Source organism: Mya arenaria, chromosome 12 (genome assembly GCF_026914265.1).
Source record: "Mya arenaria isolate MELC-2E11 chromosome 12, ASM2691426v1".
Classification (NCBI taxonomy): Eukaryota; Metazoa; Mollusca; class Bivalvia; order Myida; family Myidae; genus Mya; species Mya arenaria.
In genome coordinates, this window is record NC_069133.1 from 4,976,054 (window position 1) to 4,990,979 (window position 14,926).

Below are 14,926 nucleotides of genomic sequence, written 5' to 3' on the forward strand. Positions count from 1 at the left end.
TAAATAGATTTATGTGAGTTGCAAGAAGACAGAATTTTCAAGTTTAAACAATTTACAATGTTGAACTGATGTAAATAGTTGCTCAGATCACAGCAAGAGTAAACTGAATCAGAATGAATCCATTGAGGGTGTTGAAACAGTTTCTGTTTGAAGGCTGTTCAACTCAAGCACAATCCTTTGATATGAGATGGTGGCATAAACTGTTTTGTGAATTTTGTCCTTGAAAAGTCTTTGGTAGTCTCAAGTATCACCTTGAAGAACAGTTAAGATGAATTTTGTAGAGATTGGAAAGTCTATTGCTCTTTCGGTAACTTTCATTCTAGGTTCTGAAGTATTTGTGACATGGCGCTGAGTCTCTGAAACGAAAAACAAAAACTTTTTAAGAGCAAAAAAAACAATGATATTTTTTATAGAGTACATATACAAGATATTTTAAATTTACACCTTTTAACAGTCACAGAATATTTCACAGAGCCACTTGTAAAATACGTATAATAAAACATCTGTTGTTTTCTCAGTTAGATAAAGGGCACAACTCAAAATCTCTTAAAGCCGGATTTATAGACCTAATAATTAGGACCCATACATCATATACAAATAAAATACAATAACATTAGTGTATTGTCTCTGACATGACGGACGGCTATAATGATACCTTGAATTTGGTTCTTTGACAACAGACTTATCTGCTAGAAATCATTAAAAACCCTTTTTATTTCTTTTGTTTTCTTTAAGGCTGCACTCTTACAGATTAACAGTTTTGATAATATTTTATCTTTTGTCCAGGAATGAGCCAATTTTGTGTAAACATCTGAAAACCAGCGATACAAAAATGCTGACAAAAAATTTTATCGCAGTTTTTCATATTTCTGTCGCAAATTAATGTTTTTGAAAAATGCATAAAACATTAATTTTTAAAAATAAATATGAAAACTTGCAATGTGATTTTTTCAGCAGTCTTATATCACTTTTTGCTATGCATTTTCACATGCAATGTTACATATATACAGTATCCAGTGATGTGGATCATTCCATATATATGCTGCACATCTTTAATATTATAAAAAAAAATGTTTATAATTATAGAATGTGCATCAAACTATATGCATGATAAGCTTAAAAGTTTGTATTAAATTGAGATTTGGTAAAAAAAATGCTACAAACTGACTGTAAATACATACATAATGCACGATTTCCACTTGATTTGCTCTTGTGGTGTATTAACTTTTATCTTGATTATAAATAACACAAGTAAACCGGAAATATGGAAATTTAGTTACCCATCCAGAAACCTGCAGTTCTGTGAAACAATCCGTCCCGCCTAGTTACCAGCATCTTGGATCCATGTCAAGATCTGAAATAAAAAATGAATAATATATTTATTTATAAACAGGCTGTTTTCTTTCTGAAGCTTAAAATATGGTTGACATTTTTCTTTAAATGCAAGGTGGTTTCTGTTTTAATAAAGCCATTGCTTGAGCTCAAGTATTCATCAGTCGTGGGGTTCAAGATCTGAACCTGTCCCACTTTTGCACCCAGGTTTACCGTACTAATATTATACGGTTCATGAGTGTGTCCCAGTACTAACCCACACAGGTCAGATTGTTTGCAAATTAAGTTATCAGGAACGGTTGATAGAGCACAAACTTGCAAACAGGGAGTCCCCAGTCCAAGATTGAAAAAAAAATGTAGTTTGGGACAAACAAGTCTCCCAACTGTGACACATAGAGCTTATGCTTACCTTCTGGCTGCTCTGGATATTTTAAACATACTTTTTGACTAGCTACAATAATGAGCAATCAACGATACTTTTATTTATTATTTTGACATTTCTTATGTATCCCTGTAACGCTAAAACTCTCTACCATTTAACATTGAGCGAAAGAATAAATAGTTATATTATGCATCGATGTTGAATAATAATGACAAAGTTGTTCAATATATACCCGACAGTGATCTAAACTGGATTTAATTAGTCATTAGAGTCGTTATTTTCACATAAATATATTCTTGGTCACGAATACCGTTATACATGTACACAACCTGTCAGATTTTGGAAATTGCTAGACTTTTAAATTAAATACTGTAGCTACTTTCTAGTTCTGAGTGATGATCAAAAGTCAATTACTATTTTTTGTCGTTTGTGACTATTACAGTCTAAGTGATGATCAATCGCTAGTCAATAATTGTATTTTTTTGTCGTTAGTGACTTTTACGTTCTGAGTGATGATCAATAGTGGATATTACTATTTTTCTGTCCTTTCCTACTTTTAAGTTCTGAGTGATGATCAAAAGCCAGTCAATATTACTATTTTTATGTCTTTTCCTTCTTTACGTTCTAAGTGATGATCAATAGCCAGTCGATATTACTATTTTTCTGTCTTTTCCTAGAAAAATAGTTAATATTACTATTTTTCTGTCGTTTACTTTTTTTACGTTCTGAGTGATGATCAATAGCCAGTTAATATTACTATTTTTCTGTCGTTTCCTTCTTTTACGTTCTGAGTGACGATCAATAGCCGGTCAATATTACTATTTTTCTGTCTTTTCCTACTTTTACGTTCTGGGTGATGATCAAAAGCCAGTCAATATTACTATTTTTCTGACTTTTCCTACTTTTACGTTCTGAGTGATGATCAATAGCCAGTCGATATTACAATTTTTCTGTCTTTTCCTACTTTTACGTTGTGAGTGATGATCAATAGCCAGTTAATATTACTATTTTTATTTTATTTTTTCTACTTTAATGTCTGAGTGATGATCATTAGCCGGTTAATATTACTATTTTTGTCGTTTTTAACTTTTACGTTCTGAGTGATGCCAGTTAATATTACTATTTTTCTGTCTTTTCATTCTTTTATGTTCTGAGTGATGCCAGTTAATATTACTATTTTTCTGTCTTTTCATTCTTTTATGTTCTGAGTGATGATCATCAGCCAGTTAATATTACTATTTTTGTCGTTTTTGACTTAAACGTTCTGAATGATGATCAATAGCTGGTTAATATTACTATTTTTTGTCGTTTTTGACTTTTACGTTCTGAGTGATGATCAATAGCCAATTAATATTACTATTTTTCTGTCTTTTCCTTCTTTTATGTTCTGAGTGATGATCATTAGCCATTTAATATTACTATTTTTTGTCGATTTTGACCTAAACGTTCTGAGTGATGATCAATAGCTGGTTAATATTACTATTTTTTGTCGTTTTTGACTTTTACGTTCTGAGTGATGATCAATAGCCAATTGATATTACTATTTTTCTGTCTTTTCCTTCTTTTATGTTCTGAGTGATGATCATTAGCCAGTTAATATTACTATTTTTTGTCGTTTTTGACTTTTACGTTCTGAGTGATGATCAATAGCTGGTTAATATTACTATTTTTTGTCGTTTTTTTAATTTAACGTTCTGAGTGATGATCATTAGCCAGTTAATATTACTATTTTTTGTCGTTTTTAACTTTTACGTTCTGAGTGATGATCAATAGCCGGTTAATATTACTATTTTTCTGTCTTTTCCTTCTTTTATGTTTTGAGTGATGATCATTAGCTGGTCGATATTACTATTTTTTGTCGTTTTTGACTTTTATGTTCTGAGTGATGATCATTAGCCAGTTAATATTACTATTTTTTTTTTTTTTTAATTTAACGTTCTGAGTGATGATCAATAGCCGGTTAATATTACTATTTTTGTCGTTTTTTTAATTTAACGTTCTGAGTGATGATCAATAGCCGGTTAACATTACTATTTTTTGTCGTTTTTTTAATTTAACGTTCTGAGTGATGATCAATAGCCGGTTAATATTACTATTTTTTGTCGTTTTTTTAATTTAACGTTCTGAGTGATGGTCAATAGCCAGTTAATATTACTATTTTTTGTCGTTTTTTTTAATTTAACGTTCTGAGTGATGATCAATAGCCAGTTAAAATATTACTATTTTTTGTCGTTTTTTTAAATTTAACGTTCTGAGTGATGATCAATAGCCGGTTAATATTACTATTTTTTGTCGTTTTTTTAATTTAACGTTCTGAGTGATGATCATTAGCCAGTTAATATTACTATTTTTTATCGTTTTTTTAATTTAACGTTCTGAGTGATGAACAATAGCCGGTTACTATTACTATTTTTTGTCGTTTTTTTAATTTAACGTTCTGAGTTATGATCATTAGCCAGTTAATATTACTATTTTTTGTCGTTTTTTTAATTTAACCTTCTGAGTGATGATCATTAGCCGGTTAATATTACTATTTTTTGTCGTTTTTGACTTTTACGTTCTGAGTGATGATCATTAGCCGGTTAATATTACTATTTTTTGTCGTTTTTTTAATTTAACGTTCTGAGTGATGATCAATAGCTGGTTAATATTACTATTTTTTGTCGTTTTTTTTTTAATTTAACATTCTGAATGATGATCAATAGCCGGTTAATATTACTATTTTTTGTCGTTTTTTTTAATTTAACGTTCTGAGTGATGATCATTAGCTAGTTAATATTACTATTTTTGTCGTTTTTTTAAATTTAACGTTCTGAGTGATGATCATATGCTGGTTAATATTACTATTTTTTGTCGTTTTTGACTTTTACGTTCTGAGTGATGATCATTAGCCAGTTAATATTACTATTTTTGTCGTTTTTTTAATTTAACGTTCTGAGTGATGATCAATAGCCGGTTAATATTACTATTTTTGTTGTTTTTTTTCAATTAAACGTTCTGAGTGCTGATCTTTAGCCGGTTAATATTACTATTTTTGTTGTTTTTTTTAATTTAACGTTCTGAGTGATGATCAATAGCCTGTTAATATTACTATTTTTGTCGTTTTTTTATTTTAACGTTCTGAGTGATGATCAATAGCCAGTTAATATTACTATTTTTGTCGTTTTTTTAATTTAACATTCTGAGTGATGATCAATAGCCGGTTAATATTACTATTTTTGTCGTTTTTTTAATTTAACGTTCTGAAATTTAACGTTCTGAGTTATGATCATTAGCCAGTTAATATTACTATTTTTGTCGTTTTTTTAATTTAACGTTCTGAGTGATGATCAATAGCCGGTTAATATTACTATTTTTTGTCGTTTTTTTAATTTAACGTTCTGAGTTATGATCATTAGCCAGTTAATATTACTATTTTTGTCGTTTTTTTAATTTAACGTTCTGAGTTATGATCATTAGCCGGTTAAAATTACTATTTTTTTTTTTTTTTTAATTTAACGTTCTGAGTGATGATCAATAGCCAGTTAATATTACTATTTTTTGTCGTTTTTTTAATTTAACGTTCTGAGTTATGATCATTAGCCAGTTAATATTACTATTTTTGTCGTTTTTTTTAATTTAACGTTCTGAGTGATGATCAATGGCCGGTTAATATTACTATTTTTTGTCGTTTTTTTTAATTTAACGTTCTGAGTTATGATCATTAGCCAGTTAATATTACTATTTTTGTCGTTTTTTTAATTTAACGTTCTGAGTGATGATCAATAGCCGGTTAATATTACTATTTTTTGTCGTTTTTTTAATTTAACTTTCTGAGTGATGAACAATAGCGGGTTAATATTACTATTTTTTGTCGTTTTTGACTTTTACGTTCTGAGTGATGATCAATAGCCGGTTAATATTACTTTTTTTTGTCGTTTTTTTTAATTTAACGTTCTGAGTGATGATCAATAGCCGGTTAATATTACCATTTTTTGTCGTTTTTTTAATTTAACGTTCTGAGTGATGATCAATAGCTGGTTAATATTACTATTTTTTGTCGTTTTTGACTTTTACGTTCTGAGTGATGATCAATAGCCAGTTAATATTACTATTTTTGTCGCTTTTTTAATCTAACGTTCTGAGTGATGATCAATTGCCGGTTAATATTACTATTTTTTGTCTTTTTTTTAATTTAACGTTCTGAGTGATGATCAATAGCCGGTTAATATTGCTATTTTTTGTCTTTTTGACTTTTACGTTCTGAGTGATGATCAATAGCCGGTTAATATTACTATTTTTTGTCGTTTTTTTAATTTAACGTTCTGAGTGATCATCAATAGCCTGTTAATATTACTATTTTTGTCGTTTTTTTAATTTAACGTTCTGAGTGATGATCAATAGCCGGTTAATATTACTATTTTTTGTCGTTTTTTTAATTTAACGTTCTGAGTGATGATCAATAGCCGGTTAATATTACTATTTTTGTTGTTTTTTTAATTTAACGTTCTGAGTGATGATCAATAGCCGGTTAATATTACTATTTTTGTCGTTTTTTTAATTTAACGTTCTGAGTGATGATCAATAGCCGGTTAATATTACTATTTTTGTCGTTTTTTTAATTTAACGTTCTGAAATTTAACGTTCTGAGTTATGATCATTAGCCAGTTAATATTACTATTTTTGTCGTTTTTTTTTAATTTAACGTTCTGAGTTATGATCATTAGCCAGTTAATATTACTATTTTTGTCGTTTTTTTAATTTAACGTTCTGAGTTATGATCATTAGCTGGTTAATATTACTTTCTTTTTTTTTTTAATTTAACGTTCTGAGTGATGATCAATAGCCAGTTAATATTACTATTTTTGTCGTTTTTTTTAATTTAACGTTCTGAGTGATGATCAATAGCCGGTTAATATTACTATTTTTTGTCGTTTTTTTAATTTAACGTTCTGAGTGATGATCAATAGCCGGTTAATATTACTATTTTTGTCGTTTTTTTAATTTAACGTTCATAGTGATAATCAATAGCCGGTTAATATTACTATTTTTTGTCGTTTTTTTAATTTAACCTTCTGAGTGATGATCATTAGCCGGTTAATATTACTATTTTTTGTTGTTTTTGACTTTTACGTTCTGAGTGATGATCATTAGCCAGTTAATATTACTATTTTTCTGTCTTTTCCTTCTTTTACGTTCTGAGTGATGGTCAATAGCCAGTTAATATTACTATTTTTTATTTTATTTTTTCTACTTTTATGTTCTGAGTGATGATCATTAGCCAGTCAATATTACTATTTTTTGTCGTTTTTTACTTTAACTTTCTGAGTTATAATCAAAAGCCAGTCATTAATAATGTTTTTTTGTTATTTATGAATTTTACGTTCTGAGTGGTGATCATTAGCCGGTCAATAATATATTTTCTTACTTTTATGTGCTGAATGATGATATATTTAAGTGCAATATTTGATTAACTTTGATTTTATTACAGATTGTACTGTTTCTAGTAAATAATGAGAAATGGCTAGATGTTATACAATATCATACATCATGATGTCACCAACAATGTCATGTTCTGAGTATTGGGAAATAGTTGGAGACTCAGCAGTGCAGAAACTAGTTTACTCAGGTATGTTAAATGGCTGCTAGGTTACTGTTTGAAAAAATAGTATGCAGATGTGCAAGTGACATTGTGCAACTTTGGGCGTTGGAGAAAATTGTTACAATTTTTGAAGATTTAATACTTTAACTATTCTCATGTTTTTATAGCAACCATGGCTCTCATCCTTAAAGCATTGCAATTGGCTTTTTAAAAAGACCTGATTGTTGGATAATACCTTAATGCATCATTAACTTTTTCTTTATTTATGTTCCATATGAGATTCTATAATCAAAATTAATATTACTAGCTTTAATAATTATTGACATTTCATTTGACTTTTGACATGTCTTTTGAGTGCTTCCTTAGTCATTAATGTGTAATCATTCAGGGCCCTTATCGCATTCTGTAATGGCTCATTCACCTACAGCATGGCCAAAGGTTTATACTATTCATCCATGTATTTGTAAAAGAAATGTTTGCATTTTAAAGAGTGTCAGTCAAAAAATAAATGAGCATAATAACCTTGAAGTGATCGGTTACAAAAGTTGTTATCTTCCAAGCATGGAATATAGTCACATGTAAGTCATGTTCTGCTCTATATTTACAGAATATTTGTTCCAACTGACGGATGATATTGTCAGATAAGAGCACATTGGCAAGTTGCAGACGTTGACTTTCTGAATTACAGAAAATAGTTTCAGTCAGGTATTGTACATCATGATTGGCATATATATTAAAAATTTAGTTTTGAACAAAAATTAGCAAAAATGTTTTTTGATAGAGAAATAACAGTGTTTTTCAAGAACATTTTCATTAACAAATTAGACATAAATCTCATTGAGATTTTATTTTACATGTCGCAATGCAAAAACAACCAAAAATGGACAGTATATACTTAAGTATACATGAATGGACCAAAACTGCCAAACTTCAATCCTTGAAAGACCAGAAACTTTCATAATTGAGGTGAATGCACTCATGAAAGTTCCAAATATCAGCAAGTAGTCAGCAAGTCATAACATATTGAAGTTTTCTTATAAAACTTTGAAAATGATGGCATATAGTATTTTTCTTTATATCTTCTTTTGTTTGTGTTTCAGGATACCAGAAAGCATCAGGACTTCCAGGGCATGGCTATAGCTCCTCCTGAAAGAACATTAGAAACACTTGATTATTTGTGTGAAATACTTTGAAATAAAAAATACTCTTACTGCATGATTTAATTCCTAAAGAAAATCAATAAACCTAAAGAATGATTTATATATATATATATGTAAAAATATGTTCCAATAAAAGTATCAATTTTTACATTTATCTTTTTAATTTGAATTGCTATGAGTATGGATTAAAACCTCTGAAAAATAAAGACAATGGAAATATTAACAGAATCTGGATTTATTTAAATCTAGAGATTTTTTTATAGTCGAGTTAAATGTCTATCCGGGTCACCTTATTTCCATACATCCATGTAGCAGATACTTCATTTGCTATGTTTGTATCAGAAACATGAATTTCTGATGCTTCTGAAATTTTAACTTTATTAAACAAAAAAATAACAATTCAAGAGAAATATGTATCATGTATGTGAAATGAAATGATGGCTGTTATTTCTCAGTAGTTAAACATTTATCTAAAAATACAATATTATGTATGTATGTTGGTTTTAGAACAAGTCATTATAAAACAGAATATTTCTGAAAAGTATCAAATGATATGAAGCATAATCAAGCATACCAATGCATCATTTTTAATTACAAATGAAAAGAAGATCATAGAAAAAACTGTTACCCAAAATTGTTTTCTATAAAATTCAAAAATTGTTTTTTCTTATTCTAAATGTGGGGAACAGTATACAATCACAAACAGTTGAAACAATAATTTGAAACATGAATAGAAGGTGTACAAAGAAATATTGTTGTTGAGCCTGCTCCTCATATGAGTGAAGTTGGGAAAATATCCGGCTAATAATACATTTTACCTCTTACAATATGTGATTACGATACCATACATGTAAGGTAGCAAGGACATCTGAACAACGAAGCTAGTGTGAATACTTCTATTTGAATTATATTCTTTAATTCCATTCCTTTGTTGTTATTTTCCTCTTCATCCACTTCATCGAGCTTCACAGTTTCTTGTCTGGTGAATCATCAATGCAGATAGTACATTACATAATTGGTAGGAAAACTAATTTTCACTGCCAACATGATTACTACCGACATCAACATAAAATTCCTGTCAAAGCTGTAACCTTTTATTTATAACTTCTATTCTATCATTTTCTTTGTAAATTTGTTATTATTGATATATTGTCCTTTGTTTGACAAATTTCATTTCCAGTTTCTTTCTAGCATATGTTTCTAAATTCTCCAGATCATTAGGCGACTGGTCCATGTTCTTTCTAGCCCTTAGAAGGTGGTTTCGAATGTTTCTGCTGTTCAGAAAAAAACTTTTGTTGGCCAAACTTATGCCCGGCAGACAAAGTGTCCAGACATTCTCCTTTAGGTGTTTCTTCACACTCCCAGTGTCTGTTATGCACCAGTCAATTGTAACCACGCCGCCCCCCAGGTCCGGGGAATAGCGGGGACTGACTTTTGGTCCAGCCAATCCTGGGTGCAAATCCCCGCCCTGTGGGGATGAACTGATGGTAAAATCCCCACCAAATGCCCCGAACCCTGGGGACACTAGGTAAGGCCATACATGCCGGCGGGGGGAAAAATACCCCGGAATTTCGATCCATCCCCTGGTCTCCCGGCGGGAGATAAAAATCCCCCGGAATTTAATTTTTTTTTTTTTTTTTTAAATTTTACATCAGGCAATAATGACAAAATCAAACCACAGTATGTGAGTGAAACTCTCCAAAAGTAAACTTTTACAACAAGTGATCAATTAATTTGTAGTAATTATCAAAGGCAAAGAAATATTACTCTTTTGGAAGGAAGAAATTTATAATATTTATTCTATTCTCTTATTGTCTGAAGGTCATCAAAGCTGATAGAATTAAGCACAATTTTTTAAAAGACTTCGGAGGAAGGTAAATTTAATTTAATTGTCTCGAAAACATATTTTTCCAATGACATATTTTGTTTTGCAAGTGATTACAGTATGACATGACAGTTTATCATAAAAATATGATAAATCATGACATAAAATAATTCTGTATAATGAAAAAGTTAGAGGTTTTCAAAGCAAACTATATGTGAATACATTTTTTCATACTTGCGTCTAAAAATACTTTAAAATTTCGCCAACTTAGACCTGCTAAAAAAATCCCCCTGAATACAACCAAAATCCCCCTGAATTTTCAGCCTTTTGAACAAATCCCCCTGAATGGTCCCCAGAAAATATGGCATGTATGGGTAAGGCCCATTCCTCACTATGTTTAGCGCGAAGACAAAACCACGGCATTCACCCTGGCACTGCCGGGGCCACCTGGAAGATAAAAACACGGCCCATTTCTCTGGCTATCCCAGGTATACCGCTGGACCTGGGGAGGCCATGGTTACTTTCGACTGCTGCATTATACCTTCTTCGAATAGCTTATAAATCTTTGCAAAGACCCTTTCATCCATGGGCTCAGATAGTCCAGCAGCATTTGCAAGGTAATGCCATTTATAACTTTGTATATGATTTCATAGAAGTCTATATTTACCATTTGCCAATATTTGAGGACTAATAATAAAATTAAAATCAATCAGCATGTTTGCACTTGACCCCATCAGTAACTTTACATTTGTTTATTTAAAACTTTTAACCAACAACATCCTTTACCTTTATATTATTACGGGAGTAAGTTATTTCGATGTCTGTACATATTTTGTATAAACATGTTGATTATATAGTGTTGCTTTCAATATAAACTATCTTTATCATTAACTTCAGTGAAATCCCCGCCAAATGCCCCCGCCCCGCACCCCAGGGACCCTAGGATAGGCCAAATTCCACCTTTTATGGCGCAGACAAAACCACTGCATTCCTCCGGCACTGCGGGGCCACATAGAAGTAAAAACACAGCCCATTTCCAGTATACCGCCTGACCTGGTGGGGCTGTGGATACAACTGATTGTGCATAACACATTCACTTGGCACTGCGGAGCTACCTTGAAGGTTAAAACACGGCCAATTTCCCCGACTATCCCCAGACCTGGGGGGACCGTGGTTACAACTGACTGATCAAATAATGCATAGATCCTTCCCATAGTACTTTACAAGCAAACAAACCCACTCTCATCACAATTAAGTGATAATAAATTTTTTCTGAGTGGCAGTTATCATAAATTTGGGCTTTGAAATGCTGTTAAAACGTATATGGTTATCTAAAGCATTAGTCTTTTTTAACATCACTCAATGATAGTCTGTCACAGCAAAATAATTATAAATGGTGAGCTCAAACATTGAGCTTGACATTCTTCGACCACTGTACAGGCTATTTTTCATCGCCCAGAACTAATCTTTCAGTGAAATCACCATATGGTTGGCTAAAACATTAGCAAAAGCAAGCATGCTTGAATCAAAGTATTGAAATCTTCATATGCCTGAATGTTGAAGTTGATTTTCCGCAACATTGTCAACACTGTAAGCAGCCATGAACGTTTGTAACCTCCTTTTCTAAGAGTTCAAGCTGCAGACAACAGTTTATAAACATTATGATCTTTGTTGAGCGAATGAAAAGTCGCGACCCCTATGACTTTCAAATTAAAAACATTCTGTTCATGTGAAATGTCAGAATTAGTCAATAGTTTAGTTATTTGCGAAAATAGAACATGCAGGAAAAGATTCCACATGAAATGCGTCGGCATAAAAATTAAAAATAGACGATCAGTTGGTAGAAATACATAAGACAACTGGTCGTGGCAGTGCATTTGCTGCAACAAAATCAATAGTTAAACAAAATAAAAATAATAGAATTCCTGAAGTACTGAGTTAACCTACAAATTTGATTTACATGTAGTTATGCACTGTTTCTTTTTGTATTTCTATTATCAATAGTATACTTATAACTGAATTTAATATGAAAAAAAACACACATAATGTGTTTGTTAATCATGACATTAATTTTAGTACATGTGCATATTTTATGTTTTTATCTTTGTCTTAATTTATTATTTGTTTTATTGATATAAAATATGAAAAAAATGGTGACATAATTATCACAGGCATCTGAATCATTGTTTGTCACTAAAATGTTGTTTAAAACCATTTTGGGTACATACAATGAGATAAACAACACATCTGAAGATATTTGGTGTCTTTGATATACAAAAAAGAAACAAGGTATGTAACTCAAACTTACCCGATTTCACGGTAGAGTCCAGTTTTATGCAAATTTCTCAACCAACATAAAAACAATCCATTTTTAAATAAGTGACATGGAAAGAAGAGTCAATTACCTTTAAAATGGTGTGCGATATGTTGGTATAACTATATTGTCTTTAGACAAACAAGCATAATTCAATGTCCAATTCTCGTGTTTTTCTTTAGTCGGAAAGAGTCCAGCAAATTCAAATCGTCAATTTTCCCCGTGTAAACAGTACTAAACACAGACCTATTGAAGTTATTTTATGCTTCAGTGTACAGATAAATTAATTCCATTCCATAATATCACGAAAACCCTAACATCACAATGTTAGAAACAACTGTATCAGTCTTTAAACTAAATCCTCTTTAAATTTCGTAGGCAGCTGGCCATTTTACCCACAAGCGCCCCTGGTGGAGATGATGTCATTGACATGTACATTTACCATCTTTGTACCGGTATTTGTCAACAGTATCATTTAGTGCGACGTACATATGCTCATAATGAACCAACAGCCCAGCAAACATTTGACGTTGGAAAGATGTTGTAACAACGTCAGAAACTGACGTTGGATATATGTTATATATTGGTTGAAAATGAAAGTTTTTTAGACGTCAGATTCACGACGTTGAAACAACGTCGGAGTTACGACGTTAGAACAACGTCGGATTTACGACGTTGGAACAACGTCGTGATATCGACTAAAATCCATTGTATAAACATGCATACCACACAGGTAACAGGTAATTAAGAATTACCACAGGATTTACCTACATTCATTAACAAACAACTCCGGAATGTACAAGTTTAATTTTCACAACAAATCTGTACAGACACTCAAACTGTTAAATGATAAAGGCACATTAAACTAATGACACATGGTAAATTTATATGTTTAGAGATGTAGGTTAATTAACGTGTGTAAACAGTTCGTCCTCCACCCCGTTGTCTGTCTGGAGCGTACTTCAGACAGAATCCAAATTGCCCCATCAACCTCATGTTCAGTAGCAGAAAACACAGTGACACTAGCTGAAATACATAAAAATCTTGTTAAATTAAATGATATTGACTTGAAATTGCTGAAAATATAGTTTTGATATCAAATTCCACACAACAAAATTTCTCAAGTTTTTGGTACAATATTTTTTTCATTATCTCTTAGTTGTAATACTTATATTTCAGTAGAGAACAATTAACACTGTTTTCTCATACAAAAAAGTACAAATCGGCGCGATACCAATTGAGGGCGAATCGGGTTGAATTACATGTATGCTAAATTTTCATTGAAACCGCCTTGTAAAACAACAGAAAATTATTGCTATAAACCGTTAAACATGCATTGTATCAACTTACCTTATTGTATAATTTTAAAAATGTACAGTCGAGACTCTAGAGGAGTAATTGACTATTTCTATCTCGTCAATATTCGTACAACACATGAGCAATATGGCGGATCGAAATGGGTTCAAAATTGCGCGCGTCTATTTTTAGATAAGGAATTAAACATGCATTTTTTTCGGAATTATCCAAATGCGGGATTTGAAACTATCGATCTACGTATTTCTGTTAATGTTTGTTCAACAAGATGATTTTAACAACAAAAAAAAAACAAAAAGAAAGAAAAAAAGTCTATAAACATGCGACACCATGCGGAAATTCCAATTACAGAAACCAAGGGCACCGACAAGGGAAGCAACTTGAAAAATAAAATGATCGAGTTTTAGTATTTATTTGCAGCAGTATCACGATTTTTCGAGCAACTTCTTGTTACATCATGTGTATATCATGTATAAACTTACAAATACAACATATTACAAACAATAACCAAATCACAACGTCGGTTCGATGTCTAATTGCGACGTCGGACTGACATCGTGATTTTGACGTTGATACAACGTTGTATTTAAGTCGCCGACGTCGCGACCTAAATCAAACCTATATCCAACGTTGATCCAACGTCATGTGTTTGCTGGGAGGGTACTAATGAAACACTGAGTGTTGGGAGAGTCTGTCGTTTCGAGGCACATTGAAATATGACAGCCCCGTTTTCCTCCTCACACTCTGATGCATCGGCTAAAAAGGTCGACACTGCGCTTTTACCCGACATGTGTCTGTTAAGATTATGTTTTCCTTTTTGAAGATTAGTGAGTAAGGTGTTGAAAGGTGCTCATACAATTGTGAATTGGTGGAACCTGAGTGCATAATTAGATTTGCCTCTCCTTGTCTATGCAACATCAATCCCTTTCCCTCGCCACTTCGTTAGATCTAAGTCCAGTTGTGTAGGTTTTCAATAAGGTTGTTTGAAATGGTCCTTGCATCACTTCGTGGCAGTTCT

The 14,926-nt window shown here is 31.6% G+C and overlaps 1 long non-coding RNA gene across 1 annotated transcript; it reads right to left on the reverse strand.

Moving 5' to 3' along the window:
* Nucleotides 1-13,385: 13,385 nt before the first annotated feature.
* LOC128211132 (uncharacterized) lies at nt 13,386-14,051 on the reverse strand. The gene is made up of 2 exons (XR_008257216.1): nt 13,945-14,051; nt 13,386-13,620 (listed from the first exon to the last, which is right to left on the reverse strand). It is a non-coding gene; the product is annotated as an uncharacterized LOC128211132 (long non-coding RNA).
* Nucleotides 14,052-14,926: the final 875 nt, after the last annotated feature.